This window comes from Ambystoma mexicanum, chromosome 2q (genome assembly GCF_040938575.1).
Source record: "Ambystoma mexicanum isolate Mex_15411 chromosome 2q, UKY_AmexF1_1, whole genome shotgun sequence".
Taxonomy (NCBI): domain Eukaryota; kingdom Metazoa; phylum Chordata; class Amphibia; order Caudata; family Ambystomatidae; genus Ambystoma; species Ambystoma mexicanum.
In genome coordinates this window covers 886643921-886662497 of record NC_090924.1, presented here as the reverse complement: position 1 = coordinate 886662497, position 18577 = coordinate 886643921, and the positions used below count along the sequence as shown (strand labels likewise).

General features: G+C 42.6%; 2 long non-coding RNA genes across 2 annotated transcripts; both read right to left on the bottom strand.

Annotated features, from left to right (window-relative positions):
• Positions 1-2907: 2907 nt before the first annotated feature.
• LOC138569813 (uncharacterized) lies at positions 2908-5457 on the bottom strand. The gene is made up of 2 exons (XR_011303337.1): positions 3734-5457; positions 2908-3354 (listed from the first exon to the last, which is right to left on the bottom strand). It is a non-coding gene; the product is annotated as an uncharacterized lncRNA (long non-coding RNA).
• Positions 5458-7905: 2448 nt separating this feature from the next.
• Positions 7906-9021, bottom strand: LOC138569030 (uncharacterized). Its single transcript, XR_011303067.1, has 2 exons — positions 8732-9021; positions 7906-8352 (listed from the first exon to the last, which is right to left on the bottom strand). It is a non-coding gene; the product is annotated as an uncharacterized lncRNA (long non-coding RNA).
• Positions 9022-18577: the final 9556 nt, after the last annotated feature.

Sequence of the window (18577 nt, the reverse complement as noted above, 5' to 3'; positions counted from 1 at the left end):
TAGTCAAAGACCCAGGTTCGGACATAATTGCACAGTCCTAAGAAGCTTTGCATTTGTTTTATCGTGCATGGTTTGGCCGTGTTCATGATAGCTTCAGCCCTTTCTGGGGATACCTTCTTCCCCTCATGTGAGTTCAGTTGCCCTATTTACAACACCTCCTGTTGGCAGTACTGTAACTTTTCCTTGTCAACTTTGTATCCCTTCTCAGCCAGTATAGTCAATAGCTGAACAGAATCGCACCTGCATTGCTCTTCAGTGGTGCTGCAGATCAGAATCTCATCTACATACTGCAAAAGAACACTGTCCACTGCGATATTGCTTAGGTCCATTTGAAGTACCATGTTGAAGATTGACGAGGACTCACATTACCCCTGTGGCAACCTCGTACTTTTCAGGCGCATTTGTCTGAAAGTAAATGACGTCAGTTCTTGTGAGTCACGGTGCAATGGAATCGAGAAAAATGCATTTTTCAAATTGATCACCGTGAAATATTTTGCTTCAGTTGGTATATTGCATAGTATTGTGGATGGATTAGGGACTAGAGGGAACTCGGCTTCGACTATAACGTTTAATGGTCGTAAATCCTGGATTAAATGCCAGGACCCTCCCTTTGATTTCTTGACAGGATAAATCACTGTGTTGCAAGGTGATTCTGACGTCACTAAGATGCCCTGTTCCATCATGGCGGAAATTGTCTTTGCGATCCCTTCATCCGCTCCTATGGACATGGGGTTTTGTCGTGCTTGCGGCAAAATAGCTCCTGGCTTCAACTTAATCTTTACTTCACCTGCCCCTTTCAGGAGACCTACATTATAGGGCCCTGTAATCCAAACTGTGGCAGGCACTTGGGCCATGTTGTTATCAAAGTACTTTGGGCGTATTAGTGCCAACATCATTTTTTGTGGCACCTCCCGTTTGATCATTTTGACCCAAAATATGAGAATCACTTCCACCCTTGTCTCTTCTAGGTCGGGGTGTTCTTCGAACAGATCGTCATCGGTGACATCAGTCACTCGATACCCTTCTTCAATGGCAACGATTGCACACCATTGTCTGCCTTCATCGTCATATCCTTCAACCAATACCACTCTCCCTTGCACTGCGGCAGATTGTATCATTAGGGGGAATATTTGTCCCTCCTCTTCATGCATGAGTATTCTTGGTCTGAATAGAAATTCATCAGGGGTTCTCATAGTTCTGTCTGTGAGGCCCGGCAATCCCCCCATAATCACTCGCACTCCTTATGCAAAGACTTCTGGCTCAAGCGGTATAGCCCTTATGGCTGCACGTCCAGAATATGTTCTGATCATTTCACACACATTTGAGTAGTGCATTCCTGGGTTGGAGTACACTATTCCATTCTCGGTAAACGATATGGTCATGTTTAGTTTAGTCATCAGGTCCCGACCCAGAATATTTACTGGGGTCTGACGCGAATACAATAGGGGTACATTCATTTTGCGCTCTCCCATCGAAACTGGTAGTGCATCTGTAAAGGGAACTCTACTATGAGCTCCAGTGAAACTCTGAGTATCTATTGCCTCGCCGGACAAGGAGAACTTGCCTTCTCGTATGCACGAGCGCGTAGCACCCGTGTCAACTAAAAAGGAATATTCTTTCCCCCCCTATGGTGACATTCACCCTTGGTTCCCTGTTAGGGTCTGGTGTCACTGATAGGATCGAACACATCAGAGTCTCCTGTGAGCTGTCCTACTTTATATATAAGTTCTGTCCACTGTACACTTGTTGATTTCCCCCAGTCCCAGGATTAACTCCCCCTCCGGAGTTAATGCCCTGCGACATTTACGGCGGTGCCTGCTGGGGTTGTCCCTGCCGCAAGTTCCCTATGTTAGGTGGTAGAACCACTTGCTGTGCACCTTGCTGCATGCCTGATGCCTGCGGCTGCACTGTATAATTTTGTGCACCGCTCTGCTGCAGGGCGGCAGGTTGATTCACCATGCCTGTCCCCGTCCCTTGGCTGTTTTGCCACATGCCTTGGCTTCTGCACATGCGCGCAACGTGACCTGTCACTCCACACAGCCAACACTTTGGCAGCAGCTGGACCATTTGTCCATCCGGCATAGCTGGACCGCCCATTCGTGCATTCTGGAAACCACCTTGAACATTTTGAAAACCTCCTTGGTTACCTCGAAACCCTCCCTGATTGCTCTGCTATCCTCTACCGCCAAAACCTCTTCCCCTCGGGTACAATCCCGTATTACCCTGATTATTTTGCGGTGGGTTAGTTGCTTGTTGTGCGCTTGGTTCGGCTGGGTTAGTGAGCATGGCTCTCTCGAGAGCATACTTCGAGAGCTTTCTTTGCACCAGCTTTGCCTCCTCTCCCTTACGAGTTGCCTCCTTTTTCCGATTCTTTTCTTGCAACAATTTGCAATAGTGTGCAATGGTCAACTGTATTTCGGCCCATGGTTTCTCGATTACTACCAATTTCTTGACCTGTTTTTGCACCAGTTCTGGTAACCCTTGGAACAATATATGGTAGAATACAGGATGGATTTTGTCCAAGATTCATGCGTTTCGAGCACCCACGCGTCTTGAAAATTTTGGATATAAAGCAACAGATCCTCTGACTCTTTCATTTTCCAAGTCATTATAGCTCCCATGTCGGAAGTGTCTGGATATAGCGTACGCAGCGCTTTCCACACTGCTGCTCTACAGTTATTAAATGGCGCTCCGTCATGGGAGGTGTTAGTTAGGGTTATCCTAGGGTAGCCTGCTCGTTTCCATACATCATCTGCTCTTTCACCAAGTATGGCGATTAGGAGGCACTTAATGTCCCCTACAGCTAAGGTGTATTCTCTGAAAGACACAGGAAACCCCACGCTTTGGATTGGAGTATTAATTAAGATTTAGATAGCGGAAAGACATCCAAAGGAAACAATTCAAAAATAACGGTATCAAGGATTTTATTAAACCTGATACTAATTTAATATATCAAACAAATCATGATTAAATCTGCACTTGTAATAACAATTTACATAGCAGGAAACAACTTTTATTAAAAAAGACACATCTATATAATAAAAATCATCTTATTCAATCATCCAAGCATACAACCTCATCCATCCATTTAGACAAACCATTCATACTAAACACCAATCAATGTACGACATAAAATCTATAAGAAAATTCATCATAATTAATTCATCTGAAAGATTTATAAAAAGAACATGAAATCAATTTGACGGGCCACAGCAGATGACATCAGTGGCCTAGGCAATTAAGATGGGTCCCAGAGTTTTCTAACCACGACCTCATCTTAGTCCAAACTCGACCGGTTTCGACGTATATACTTTAGTGTAGTGACGTCTTCATCAGGAGTAACAAAAGTATATTCTAACATCAAGAAAGAAAGAAAATCACAGATAATACATATCAATGTGTGAAGCCCTTGTACTTGGACAAAAAACATATAACATCCATAATAAAAATATCTATAGTGGAACAATAGGTAATAATATACAAGAGCCTGCTACCAACCCGGGAAAAGTTCCAGGATGGACCTGAGGTGTCTGGCAGAAAGTAGTGCTACCCTCTTGTATTGGTGTCTCCGAGAGGCAGATAAGAGCCAGGCCATAGACAGAATCAATGCTACAGATATACAAATGTACACATAAATATCACAAGGTCAATATGTCGATCCTCCACTACAGCGGCCCACGGACAGGACACGAGAGTCACATACTTAAGATAAACCTAAAGAATATTAACTAACCTTCATTCATGCAATGGAAGGCTGTGCGTCTCTTCCTTAAATTGTACGCTGTGTTCACTTATATTAAACAATAGCTTCTCCGTAGAAGTTCCTGCAGATAGCGAAGTGTATGGACGCCAACGTTCTTCTCGAGAATGTCCAAACGCTCGTTCAACCAGCGGTCATAAATTTGAAGGTGACTCCCCGGATCCAGGGTTGGCTGCACCTGATGTTATATGGGCCTAAACACAACACAAGAGTTTGAGTATGTGAGAGACCGATTGTTCTTACAATTATATTATTGGCTACACCCAAAGTGAATTACTTCCAATTGAAAATAAATTGATGAATTAATACCACAATTGTGACTAAACAAATACGGCTTGCTGAAAAGCTTACTATTTAGAGAATTTCAAAAAGGTAGGGGGGGAGGGGTTGCATTTGAATATTGCTCAATATTTCCGACTCCAGATTGCTTGACTCGGATGGGGTTTAACGGAAAGCCAAGGATGTAGGGCTCCCTTCTCTAAACAATAAAGGCAAGAAGCGATTTGGAAAACCGCCGTGATTCGAAAGGCCCCCACAGGACAGAATGTTTACCTTAAGCGAAAGAACTCGCCAGTTCTCACAGTAGCTAGTCACCCGTATCCCAGCTGGGTCCGATTGAAAGTGGCGTGCAACACAGTATCACCGTTTCAAGGGTATTGATATATGCGTGAAAAACATCATGTGATCACGTAATTAACCACGTGACCACAAACTGAACTGGCCTACGTTCTAAATGGCCGTACCCTCTCAGATGAAAGACGCACGTGATTAGGCAGTATACCAGTGTACTACCCGACATATATAAAATGTTATGACAGGTAGTATTTAGTTACTCGAATTCCATGGTTCCATGGTATTAAGGCCCAATGTTAATGTTTTTAGATTAAATATCCACATTTGTTCCTTGTAATCTAAATTTTTTAATAGTTGGGGTTGGTTTTGTGCATATACTTTTTCTATGCAAAACCATTCCATCTGATCAGCCGTATGGCCCATCTCGACAAAATGGATTACCATTGGGGCATTGAGGTTTCGAGTTCTGATCTTTGAACGATGTTCGTTAATACGGGTACTCACTTCTCTGGTTGTTTTGCCTACATAAAACAACTGGCATGGGCAACGAATGGCATAAATGACATTCTTACTTTTACAAGTGGTAAAGGTACGAAGGGTCCACTTTCTGGTCTGTGAATCAAATGACGTAGTTTTTTTGGAAAACTTACAAGCAACACATGAAGTGCAGGGATAGTGTCCCACCACTGGGTTAGAATTGGTATCGCGGATTGTATGCACTTTAGGAAAAGTTCTACTGGCACGAGTAATCTTTTGCTTCAAATTTTTACTTTTTTTGAAAGCAAATAGAGGTCTGGGTATAGATGTTCCTGATGTATTAAGAATTCGCCAGTTTTTTAAGATGATCCCTCTAATAGCATTACTGTGTTGACAAAAAGTTGAGACACATACTAATTCATCTTTCTTTTCAATGTCTCGCTTGGGTGTCAATAAGAGGTCTCTGTTGATATATCGAGCTCTCTTTTTGGATTTTTTTATAAGTTTCTTTGGATATCCCCGTTCCAATAGTCTTTTTTCCAAAATTGCTGCATGTTTGACAAAATCTGCGATATCTGTGCAGTTACGGCGTAGCCGTAAGAACATCCCATATGGTAAGTTACAAAGTAAACTGGCTGGATGTTGGCTCTCATATTTCAACGTGGTATTTCTCTCTGTGGGTTTTCTATGTAATTCTGTGCAGAGATACCCTTCTTTGAAAAAAATAGACAAATCCAAGAAAGGAATTCTAGATACTGAATATTCAAAAGTGAAATGAATATCTAAATCTACCGCATTAAGCCATTGAACAAATAAAGTCAATGATGTTGATGAGCCTTCCCAAATCATAAGTATATCGTCGATGTATCGACGGTACACCTTGATTTGGCCCCTAAATGGGTTAAATGCTGACAGGATTTTTTCTTCCTCCAAGAGTGCCATGAAAATAATGGCAAGATTTGGTGCAAAAGTGCACCCCATCGCTGTCCCTTTACATTGCAAAAAGAATTCCTCCTTGAATTTAAAAAAACTGTTCTTAAGGACTAGCTCTGCTGCTTTACATAGGAATTCTGTGGGAACCAAATGTGGTTGTATGCGCCGATCTAGCATTATGCGCAGGCTCTCCACCGCTCTATCCTGAGGGATATTTGTATAAAGCGCTTCAATATCAAGCGTTACTAGAATTTGAGTACTGGGATCAAATGCTTTTGTTTCAACGAGGTTGATGACGTCTCTCGAGTCAAGAAGAAATGTGGGCGTGGCCATCGCCAGTGGTTTAATAAAGAAATCAATGTATTTCGAAAGGGGTTCCAGTAGTGAACCACAACCCAAGACTATAGGTCGTCCTGGGGGGTTCTCAGTATCTTTATGTATTTTAGGCATAATGTAAAATAAAGGTATGCGATCTTCCGACAGGTTGATAAATTCAGCCTCTTTAGTGGAAAGGAAACCCGATTGGTTTCCTTCTTCAGTGAGTTTGAGTACCTTTAGCTTAATCATTTCTGATGGATCTTTCACCAATTTGGAATAGTGCCCAGGAATGTGTAGAAGTCTCAGAGCTTCTTGATCATAACGATCAGCATCCCAAACAACTATCCCACCACCCTTATCTGCAGCCTTAATAACTATTGATTGGTCCGAGGCTAATCTCTCGATAGCCTCGAACTCAGAAAGCGTCAGATTGGGTCCTTGTCGATTTCTTGGATGGCCAATAACTTTCTCTATTTCTTTGAGAACTAATTTTTCAAAGATCAAGACCTCTGGAGGCAAATCATTAGAGTTGGGGGTAAAGGTGGAAGGTTTAGAGAAGCCTGAGATGTTGGATTCCCTAGAGGTCACATTATTCGAAAAGAAAAGCTTTAGCCTTAATTTACGCAAAAAACCTTTTACTTCACTCATGATAGACATTGCACTTGGATTTTGAGTCGGAACAAAAGATAGACCACATTTAAGAATTGATGTTTCCGCAGGTGTTAATATACGGGAGGATAAATTAAAAATTGGCATTGTTTCATTTACCACCTGTATGCTCGATTCCGGGTCTGAAAGTCCCGGTGCATCATCCCTTGTCCCGGGGCGTTCTGCATCGGCATATTGTGTGTCATTTGACCTTGGGGGATGTTTCTGCGGCCTCTTCGGCCGCCCCTTGCTCGAAAAGGGTGATTGCCCGAGGCATGATTGTTCAATTCCTCATTACCTGAATTACTAGAGGAAGTGTCTGAAAATGTCACCCATCTTTTTTTATTTGTATTATTGGGTCCCATATTCCAATTAGTGTTAGTTTTCCAAACCGTCTGAGGGTTAAAATCTTCCGCTAGATAGGGATACACCAATTCTTTCTTAAATAATGAAATGTCCTTTTTAAGTTTATTGGTCTTTTTTTCAATAGTAAGCTTCTTAAATTCCTGAAAAGATTTTTCTATCTGTTCAAGCTTTTGTTTAGATTCCACAATCAAAGTGTTGGTCAAAAAAGATTTTTCTTGTTCCGACAGCGTTTCTTGTATCTTCCCACTGACTCTTTGGGCCGTGGTTATGGTTAATACTAACAAATCACGGCTACATTTGGTAGCAACTTGACTAAAAGCCACTTTATAATCGTTGTCATCCAGGAAAAGACATGGGATAATTTTAACCTGCAGGCCTTGTGGAATAATACTAGATCTCAAATATTCCTTAAGTATATGACCGTGCATTTCTGTGCGGAATTGCTTCTTCTTTAAATTCAGAAGAGCATCTCCCGTGGCGCCTTGATTTGATGTTGGTAATTGTAAATTTTCAAAAAATGATGGACCTTGAATAAGTTCTGTTATTTGTGCCTCCGTGAAGGAGATGGTATCTGTTTCTGCCATGGCCTGGAAAATACCACCAGTCCGGAGTACACCAAATTGACACACCCAGTGCAATAAATGTGAAAAAAGTTAAATTATCCTAAATAGGAAAAAACATTACAGTGTTAAAAAGTATATATATAACCTGTACAGCCAAGGGCTGGAAATATGTATTCTCTGAAAGACACAGGAAACCCCACGCTTTGGATTGGAGTATTAATTAAGATTTAGATAGCGGAAAGACATCCAAAGGAAACAATTCAAAAATAACGGTATCAAGGATTTTATTAAACCTGATACTAATTTAATATATCAAACAAATCATGATTAAATCTGCACTTGTAATAACAATTTACATAGCAGGAAACAACTTTTATTAAAAAAGACACATCTATATAATAAAAATCATCTTATTCAATCATCCAAGCATACAACCTCATCCATCCATTTAGACAAACCATTCATACTAAACACCAATCAATGTACGACATAAAATCTATAAGAAAATTCATCATAATTAATTCATCTGAAAGATTTATAAAAAGAACATGAAATCAATTTGACGGGCCACAGCAGATGACATCAGTGGCCTAGGCAATTAAGATGGGTCCCAGAGTTTTCTAACCACGACCTCATCTTAGTCCAAACTCGACCGGTTTCGACGTATATACTTTAGTGTAGTGACGTCTTCATCAGGAGTAACAAAAGTATATTCTAACATCAAGAAAGAAAGAAAATCACAGATAATACATATCAATGTGTGAAGCCCTTGTACTTGGACAAAAAACATATAACATCCATAATAAAAATATCTATAGTGGAACAATAGGTAATAATATACAAGAGCCTGCTACCAACCCGGGAAAAGTTCCAGGATGGACCTGAGGTGTCTGGCAGAAAGTAGTGCTACCCTCTTGTATTGGTGTCTCCGAGAGGCAGATAAGAGCCAGGCCATAGACAGAATCAATGCTACAGATATACAAATGTACACATAAATATCACAAGGTCAATATGTCGATCCTCCACTACAGCGGCCCACGGACAGGACACGAGAGTCACATACTTAAGATAAACCTAAAGAATATTAACTAACCTTCATTCATGCAATGGAAGGCTGTGCGTCTCTTCCTTAAATTGTACGCTGTGTTCACTTATATTAAACAATAGCTTCTCCGTAGAAGTTCCTGCAGATAGCGAAGTGTATGGACGCCAACGTTCTTCTCGAGAATGTCCAAACGCTCGTTCAACCAGCGGTCATAAATTTGAAGGTGACTCCCCGGATCCAGGGTTGGCTGCACCTGATGTTATATGGGCCTAAACACAACACAAGAGTTTGAGTATGTGAGAGACCGATTGTTCTTACAATTATATTATTGGCTACACCCAAAGTGAATTACTTCCAATTGAAAATAAATTGACAGGTGACACCCCCCGTCATTTTCTCTAACTCATGTATCCACTTTCCGGCTCCCGATGTCAGCATTGGAAGCTTATTTTTTAGGTTTTCTCGGTCCATGTGTGGCCATGGAATGTATTGTGGTCTTGCACCCCCTTTTTCTAGCAACGGGAATTGGAATGCACAGTCCTCCTTCTCTTTCCCCATAGCTCTCTGGTCTAACGCCGGGGTGGCATTCCCACCTTGTCGTCTGCCTGGCATGCCCTTAACCTGTCTGCATAGGCAGTCCCCGACACCCCCCTCTGACCGTGGGGTGTTTCTTCATGTCGGCTGGATTGTCCAGCAGACTTCGGTGCCCTACTTGTGGACCCTCTAGTATCTGACCATCGTACCTCTCGGTCCCTTGGGAGCCGTTTTTCGCACTGTCTCACTTTGTCATGTGCTCCTTCCTCCATTTCCCCACCGGAGTCAGATCCTGAATACTCCCAGTTTACACAACTTCTTGCATCTTCTTCGTTCTGCCCAATCTCCAGCCTGTCTAGGGACAGTCCCCTGCTCCCACTACTTCGGGTGACATCCTCAGTGTCGTATAGCTGAGTACTCTCTAAGCGCTCATCCTCCCTTCCCCCTTGGGAAATTAGTTCCAAGCCCATCTCATTATTAATATTCTCAATCGTTTCCCCGATGCTTCTGTTGTCCAAGTCATCATAAAAACTTGTCCCGCTTGTACCTGGTACTGCATCGCTTGCAGGAAAGAACTCTTCTATGTCTTCCCATTCTACAACAGGATTGGGTTTTTTAACTTCCCGTTGCAAATATTCTAAATCTCGTGCCCTCTGTCTGCACTTACATTCTGCTTCCTCATCTATTTCCTTTCGCTTCTTTGCTTCTTCTATAGCCATATCTACTTCTCTCATTCGTTTGTTTCTACGTTCCTTTGCCCTTCTAATCTCCTCATCTTCTCACTTCTTCACTTTCTTTTCGTGCACTCTCCTTTCTTCCTCCAACTTTAGCATGTTCTGCTTGTACTTTTCGTAGGCTGCGTATTGTGTGCGACTGAGCGGTATTCCTTGCTCTTCGCGATATAGTCGTTCTCGCCTTAACCTATCCTTCTTTCTTACCCTCTCGTCTCTTATTTCCTTTTCCTTCTCTTTTCCCTTTCTCTGCACCTCATCAGACCATTCCCTCGGTCTTACGTCATCACTCCCTTTACCATCAAGTTTTAGCAATATCTGACCTCCCATCCACTCGTCCTTTGCGAATGCTAACTTGCTGCTTCCTTTCTGCTTTTTTCCCTCTCGAGAGAGAGATGCACTACTCTGTGCCTGATCCTTTCCTTCGCCTCCATGTCTCTCCTTGTCCCTCGGGACTGCAGAGGCAAGATCACCTTCCTGCTCCTTTTCTTTGATGTCGTCACCACTGCATGCAGGCGACTCATATGCCAGGTTGCTATACCCTGTGGTTGCCGTAAGTTCTCTCAGCGGGTAAAGACCCTCTGTCTTGCTTCCCTCATTGACTGGTTCCGGCAAGGCTGGTTGCGCAGTAGGCGTCTCACCCCTCTCTGTGCATACATTTAATATCCAGTCTGCGGGTGGTTCTTCCTCCTTCGCTTGCTCGAATATTTTCCAAAGTTCAAGGATACTCCTTCAATCTTTCAATAGTATGAGCGAGCACCAAATACGCAAGCTCCAATCTAATCCTTTCCCGCCAAATTTTATACCAACAATTTACTCAAAACTCATCAATTCAGTGGTGATTCCCTCTCAGTTACAGAATCGTGTAATCCAAAATGCATTTTAAACACTTACCAATACAATTATTTTACATTAGACATACAACAGAAGATATATGACAGATGTTTGACAGACTAGACAGACACCAGCTCGTCATATGTATACCTGCCTTCTAATTAATACCCCATCATGGGATTTGAACGAACCCCCTTATGACGTCTTTAAATGTCATCGTAGCCTAAATTGTCCCACCACTGTGGGCTCTGGGTTCACCTTCCTTCTGACCACTCTTTAAAGTGCAGGAACAAGGCAAATCTTTACGTTTCTACTTCAGGTGCCCTCCTGATTTACGTTTTTACTTCAGGTGCCCCCCTGATTTACGTTCTTACTTCAGGTGCCCCCCTGATTTATGTTTTTACTTCATATGCTCGAGTCATTAACCTATATATATATATATATATATATATATATATATATACAGTCTTTTCTACTTCTAACTATTTTATTGTTTCTCCACCAACCTCCGTTACCTTTCCCTTGCTTGCTCTAATGCCTACACAACATTTGCCAAAGTAACGAGTCTTATTACTTCACTCACTGATCGCATCGTTTCCTCTCTGGAACTTTGGGATCACCGCCCCTTCCTCTTCCTGCTTTTAAGGTTTTTTGTCTGATCCGCTGCCCGTGGGAATGAGAAGGGTTATGCTTGGAAAGGCAGGTTCCTTCAGACCCACTGCAGATTTTACTCTATCAAGGAAGCTTCTCAGTCTACTCAGCCGGAATGGTGAAAGGACTCGTGATATTGCCGAAGGTTCAGAGTTACTTTGTGCCTTCGGTCTACGGGTGTCTCATGACTATTTCAATTGATAATCAATAATTTATGGCCAAAATCATCCTCACGCTACCAAGTGTTCATGAGGAGATGAATTCGCTGACGGGCCCATAGGTCAGCGCTCACCCTCAAGAACCTGTAAGACAAGATAGCTGCACCATGTGAGGACAGGGGCTGCAGGATTCACTTACTCCGACACGACTCAATAATGAGGACTCAGTTGTTTGGCAAAGGGAAGTCTGTTTAATAATACATAGATCAAACAGGGAAACAAATGGGAATCAGCTCTAGTGCGATCACCGGTCTCGTTCCAACTTCCATGAACTTTGGTAAAACAGTAATTCTTATAGGCACAAATCATCATCACTGACGTCTAATTTCTATAAAAAAATCATCATGCACTATAATTGGTTAGGAAAGGTAACTTAAGTATAGGTGCTATATCTGTATATAGAAATAAAGCATGTGGATTGGATAACTCTTATTGGGTGGGAGTCTACGCCTGTCCCTCTACATCACACGTGATTGACCTCACTACAAGTACGACGTCCTATTGGTTACATTGTCTATAGGACCCTAGATCACATGGTCCATTGTGATTGGGCAAGTTACACCCCTAAACATAAATCTCCACTTTAATTTGCAGCATGCAGAATGGACACCCAGGTGCCTAGTGCCCCAAGACTCGCCCTTCCTCCTTTCCATCAATCAGTGTTTTAGGGTGATGTGTCAATTAGTTAGTTAAGGACGGCCTCAAAACTGTAGTCTCTTATCAGGAAAAGTTATAGCATCCTCGGGTCCTGTATGACATCAGGCGGTGGTACATCTCTGCGCCTGGCTTGTAACGTGTTGGTTCACCGTGAATTTGCTTCAGTTTCCAGCTTTAGTTGCATTTAATTCTGCTTCGGCCCTACCATCTGCCTGGGCCTCTCTTATCTTGACCTTCATGGGCGAGCTGGTATGCTCTGAAGTTTGGTTCTTGCGAGCTGTCGCTCTCCTCCCCTTCCCTGGGTGACCTCGATTTCCCAAGCGTGAGCCGCTCTCTGTTGAGTTTTGATTCCACTCTTCCTCTCTGTTCTGGTTGAGTTGTGAAACTTGGCCTGCCAGGCCTCGGGCAGCCTGGGCCTATTTCTGCTTCACAAAATGGAGTCGCACTTGTATAGTGTGCCTTATTGAGGTAGATATATGGTTGGCGCTTGCCGCTCTATCTTCTACTAAGCACTGCAAGCAGTATCGATTTCTTAGCATCTTGCATTTCAAGCCTATTTACACACGGTTAACAGGTCGGTTGCTTTCATCTTGTCCTGTAGCACCGTTCTCTCACGTTTAACATTGTCTCGTCTTTGTATCCATTACATTTATTTTCGTAATCACTTACACTGGCGTGTTATTTTCGATAGTGTCTTTTGTTTATTTATGAGTCTGTTCAGGCCCTTGTGTTATTTCCACTGGCCTTCCATTAGGGCTCTTGGGGCCTCTTCGTGGACCATCTGTAGGTACTCCTTATTTTGTATCAGTGGCTGGCATGGCTGTCTGATAGGGTACCGTGTTGCCCAGGGTTGTCTGGTTATGGGAGCTTCAACAGGTACAGATCTTCTAATGTATAGTGCAACTCTCCGCTGGTTCATTTGCTCTTCATACGTCACGTATCTTGGTGAGTACCTTTCAGGTACCTCGAAAGGAGGGGCAGGGGTGCAAATCATGTCTGGGACCTCCTTTACACATGCATGCAGGCAGATTTACTCACCCACTATCCAGGTCCATTGTCCCATGTGCCTCTCCATGTATCCTGGCAGTGTGTTGTTATGTAGGACCACTGAGTTGTGGGTGGAACATGGGTATTGCCACAGCAGTGCGTAATGATGAGGTTGGGGTGGCATGTGACCTGCATATTGAAGGAGTGGTAGTTCTTCTGATTGATATAAACTGCTTCGTGGGCCTGTGGGGCCACCAACACAACATGGGTGCAGTCCAGGGCTGCTATTACATTTGGCAGTTGGGCTATTGCATAGAACTTTGCCTTCATTGCATTTACCTGCACTGCAGTGGTGGGCAGCGCAATATGCTGATGCACATGCTGCAGGAGGGCATCCAGCACCTGGCCCAACACTGCACAGAATGTGGGCTGTGCCATGCCGTGCATCATTGCCACTGAGTGATGGAAGGTACCAGCAGCTAAGAATTGGAGTGTGGACACCGGATGTTTATCCTGCTCCCTAGGTAGGTCAACCACTATTAGGCTGAGTAGCTCAGTTATGGTCTGCCTGTTGAAGTGGTACAGAGTCACCAACTGGGTGTCAGTGAGGGTCCAGGGTGGGGGTCTGACCTTTGGGATGGGTGCATGCCTTGCTTGGACTCTACGCACCCTCCTCCTCCTGTACTCCCTGTGCCTTGGACTTGTTAACTTGCATCTCTACTTCCAGGTGCAGCAGGAGCAGCTGCCTGTCCAATCTCACAGCAAGTAATGGCAGCACAGTGTTGGAAACAGTGTTGTGGATCAGGGTGTACCTTATGTAGCCCTCTGGAGTGCATTGGGTGCACATATGGCTTCATCTCTGGCACCTTTGTTCATTTACCTCCAGCTCTAAGCTGGAGGTAAAGCTCAGTTGTATTAGCACAGTTTTTTGTGTGAATACCACCGTATATGGACTTGTGATATGGCGGTAATTGTGCTTTGTGTTTATGGTGCTATTAATGCATCCTGTGATAGCATTGGCTGTAATAGCAAGGGCTGTAATAGTGCTGTTTCATTTAGTGGCCGGCTGTATTTATGCCGCATCATTATCCGGCGGAGCTGTATTGGCCGTGATAATACCGTTACTGCCACATTTAAGAGCTACCACCCAACTCGTAATGAGGCCCAGTGTATGGCCATGCATTATAAGATACAAAATTTGTATGTAAATAGTATATTGCAAGTCATCTCATAATTCTGTGACCTTATAATGGAATTCTGCCTTTGCCCTAATTCCTCTATTTGGTGAGGGAACTCCTTGGTGACATCCAATATCCTTATGACGTATTGTAGGGGGTACTTCATCTTGTATAAAATGTCATTCAACATTCTTTTACTTCCATATTTGCATATGTAACATTTACTGGGCTTTCTCCTGAGATGTGTTCATTTAAAAATCATAAATCTTAATGTTTGTCCTCTCCTATTACATTCATATTATATCAGAGAGGATTAACAATATTTTAACATACATCATTATAGATTACATTTTCTTCCTTAAAGACATTGTTATTCAATTTTACATTGCAATCTCCTAGCAAGACTATAAATTCATGATGGTATTTCTTTACGAATTCAATATATTAAATACCCACTAATTTTAAAGTATAGTCAAATACCTTTCCTGGTGGATTATAAACATGCGCCAATAAAATAGAACATTTACTGATTTATGGGACAGCTTTACTGCTTTGGCTACTTGGATTGAAAGAGAACATATTTTGATTTATTCTGTTACCCATGTATCTAGTATATATACAATCACAGTGATTTATGGGATCTAATAGGAATTCAATATTTCCTATTTAAATGTTGTGTGCCTTTCACTATATACCATGATGCTGGCATTATGCTTGTGGGATGCATTGACCCACTAGGCTCTGCCCTGCGACATCACTGTGTGCTGGTGGCACCAGAAGCAGCGAAATGGCCGCAAAAAGCCCCATGTGCGCTAAACCTCTGAAAATTGCACTGTGAAACCAGAAAGTTGGACGCCAATCTACTTTGCCTGTGTCAGTAGTGGAACAGGAAACCACACTGCTAAAACCTGTCATGGGGCTGCCCACAGAGTAAAATTGGAAACTACATGAAAGACAGTGCTTCATTGCAAGGAAACCCAGGAGTGCTCTGAAATCTGTTTTTCCTTGGTTGCTGAAATTACAAAATTCCAAGCATCAGAAAATATCCAACATCCTTGCTGGGTGTGACTCATCACCTTAGTTAAAGAATCCACATAAGCACACAATGGGCTTCATCACGAGTTGGGTGGGAACGCCGGCGCTATTAGCACCGGCACTAATAGCCCTACAGCCAAACCCCCCCGGTGCTATTATCGGCGGATTTCGGGTTTGGCAGAAGGGTTAATGCCCATTCCCCATTGGGCCCATTCAGGAATTCCTCATTCCCCATTGGGTCCAATGGGGAAAATTTGTGCTATTACCGCCGGCGTATTTCCCGCCGGCGGTAATCGCGCCAAAAAGTCTGCAAATTTGCGATGGATTGCCCCCCAGCTCTGATCCACCATGATCTGGCAGACCCTTAAATGCAGCGGTAATAGCGCTACAGCCGCATTTAAGGGTTACCGCCAGACTTGTGATGAGGCCCAATGTCAGGAAAAGCAGATTCCACCACAAGAATATCCACATTAAAAGGTGTGCTTGTCTGTAAAAATCTGTCAGAATATGGGTGCAGTACCGCCGGCTTCTTGTGTGACAGCTGTCAGTTAAGTGCATTAAAAGCTTAAACTTTTGCAGAAAATCAAATGGTTGGAATTAAGGGACTTGCTATCAAAAGCAATATAGATTGCAACTATTTAATCTCTATGTTGTCAAAGACTGGAATTAGAGATCTGTTTGCCTATTTTGAAAATGTAAGTTTATTTTATCAAAGACAAATTTAAACAAATTGAGTTTTAAAGTAACCTCTGATGCCAGCCATAGAACTTCAAAGCAAATTCCACAGCGTGCCCCAAACAAAAGGCACCTTCCTTCTGCTCTCTGCCCCAGGAACTCTCATTCAGGTGTTAATGGAGAGGGGAGGAGATGTTGGCTTGTTGCACCGGGGAGAGACAAAGGGCTTCCTGGATTGAAAAGAATATGCAGATGCAAGTGTCAACAGAAACTCCTGCCAGAGGAAAGAGGCGGGATTGCTCTTGACCCACCAAAACTTTGGTGGCGGGACAGACAGTTATGTGTATTCTTAAAGCACAAGAAAGTATATTTGCAAAAGGACTGTGCAAAATTGTAAAAATGTGTAAAATACAGTATTGTTAATATGAACATGATGGTCACGTTTTAAAACTACTCAGAACTATGTGCTGTGTGGTTCTGTAGCAAAAATGAAACTTCACATGATTATGCCCAGATATCATGCGCACATATGTGTAAAATTGGGGATAAATCCGACATTGGGTGCCAGACCGAAAGTGCGAAAAATTGCCAAATCTATACCCAAGCTCTCACAATGACGGGGCTCAGATGAATACTTGCTCCCCCAAATCTGTGATATCAATATGCCATTGCTAGCAAGTTTGTAAAATTGTAAATATGTCTTGTATGAAAAATAGATTTAATGTGCAGAAACCAAGGGGAGGTTCCCCCTGGATCATAAAACACAGCGTCATGATAACACCAGGTTTTCTTCTCAAATCAAGGGAGAGGAAAGACCCTAACCAATAGAATACCTAGGGGTGTGCCTAGCATAATTAAGCATACCCACCCCTTTAGGAAATACATAAATAGAGATAGTTTAGGACCTAGAGACACACACACATTCACCCATCAATTGATTACTGGCGGAGCACTTTGCAAAAGAAATCGATATTCCAGACTCCAGAACTTTGAAAGCAGAAAGGCCCATTTCCAAAGCTGAACCATTCTTAGCTTGGCCTTTAAAAATCCTGAAACCAGATTTTACCCCAGATCTCTAAGGGGAACCCAAGAACAGCCTGGCTGTGCGGTGTTGCTTTCTAGCCAAGAATTCTTGCCAGAATCCAAAGATCCAACCCAGTAGAGCCGAGCTGTGACCAGATAGCTGCAGACCAGAACCAGAGCCCATCAGATCCAGTCCAGTCCCACCGTGCAGTGTCCAGAGTGCCTTGCTGATTGCAGAACCAGAGCGCCTTGAGGCCAGTCCGGTGTGCTAGCAGAATTCCTGTCCAGAAGTATCACTGACCAGAAACCTGACGAGTCCATTCCAAACATTGGTAGTGAGTATCCATAGCAAAGGATTATCACTGGCATATGTATTATCCATAAGTCATCCGACCCAAACCTGTTCTCTTATTTCCCAAACTCTGTTGTTAGAATCTTTTGTCTTACCGGAACTCTTTATCTCATCCCTATACTCCTTTGGTAAGAGTAGTGTTAAAATCATCTTTGCGCTAATATATTTTCAGAAGAAATGCGAGCATCTCAGCAGGCCAAATCAACCAGTGATATCCTGGGCTGGTGGCTGCGCTGTCGTGTAGTTTGCAGCTTCATAGTATACCCCTAGTGTAAAGAAATCTTGTTTGTTAATTTTAAAAAGCGCATTCTTGTGTTGCTAATTTGACTCTTTCTGAAAAAAATCAACCTCCACAAAAACCTTCATAACTTCTTCACCCTGTATGCTAGAAACAAAACATAAATGTCTACTTAAAGCAAACATCCCCAGCTTTCCAACACACCCAACACTGTATTCCAACTCCTTATAGTTATTCCGCAATCGCGCTTACAGCGTGCAGAAAAGTTTGCCGCAAATTTTTCGTTTGGCTCAAATCTATCTTGTGTGAAATAGCTGTTCATTGCATCCGACCTCAGAATTAAGTTTTCAACTTTCTAGTACTCAATAATCATTCCTAGTGTTTGTCTTATACCATACAAAGCGGCTCCCACTAGTATTGAAATATTATCAGCAAATTAAATCCATTTTCAGTGTTTTTACCATTCATACAAAGCCAACTTTAAACCACATTTGAGAAGTTTACAATCATTCCCGTTTTTCCCTCTGTTTGTTGGGGGGAAATTGGGATTGATACTCCTTTGTTGAATACTATATTCCTGAAACCTGTTTTCTCTCCTTCCATCTCGTTATCTTGCATATTGGGAGGATTGAGTAGTGTACAGGGGGAAAGAGTAATCACATTGCATTTTGATTGAACCCACACAAAGTATTATTCTATGCTGCATTTTAGTATTTTAGTATTTTAGTATTTAGTATTTTATTTATTTCTATAGCGCACCAGGCCCAGGGGCATCCGGGCG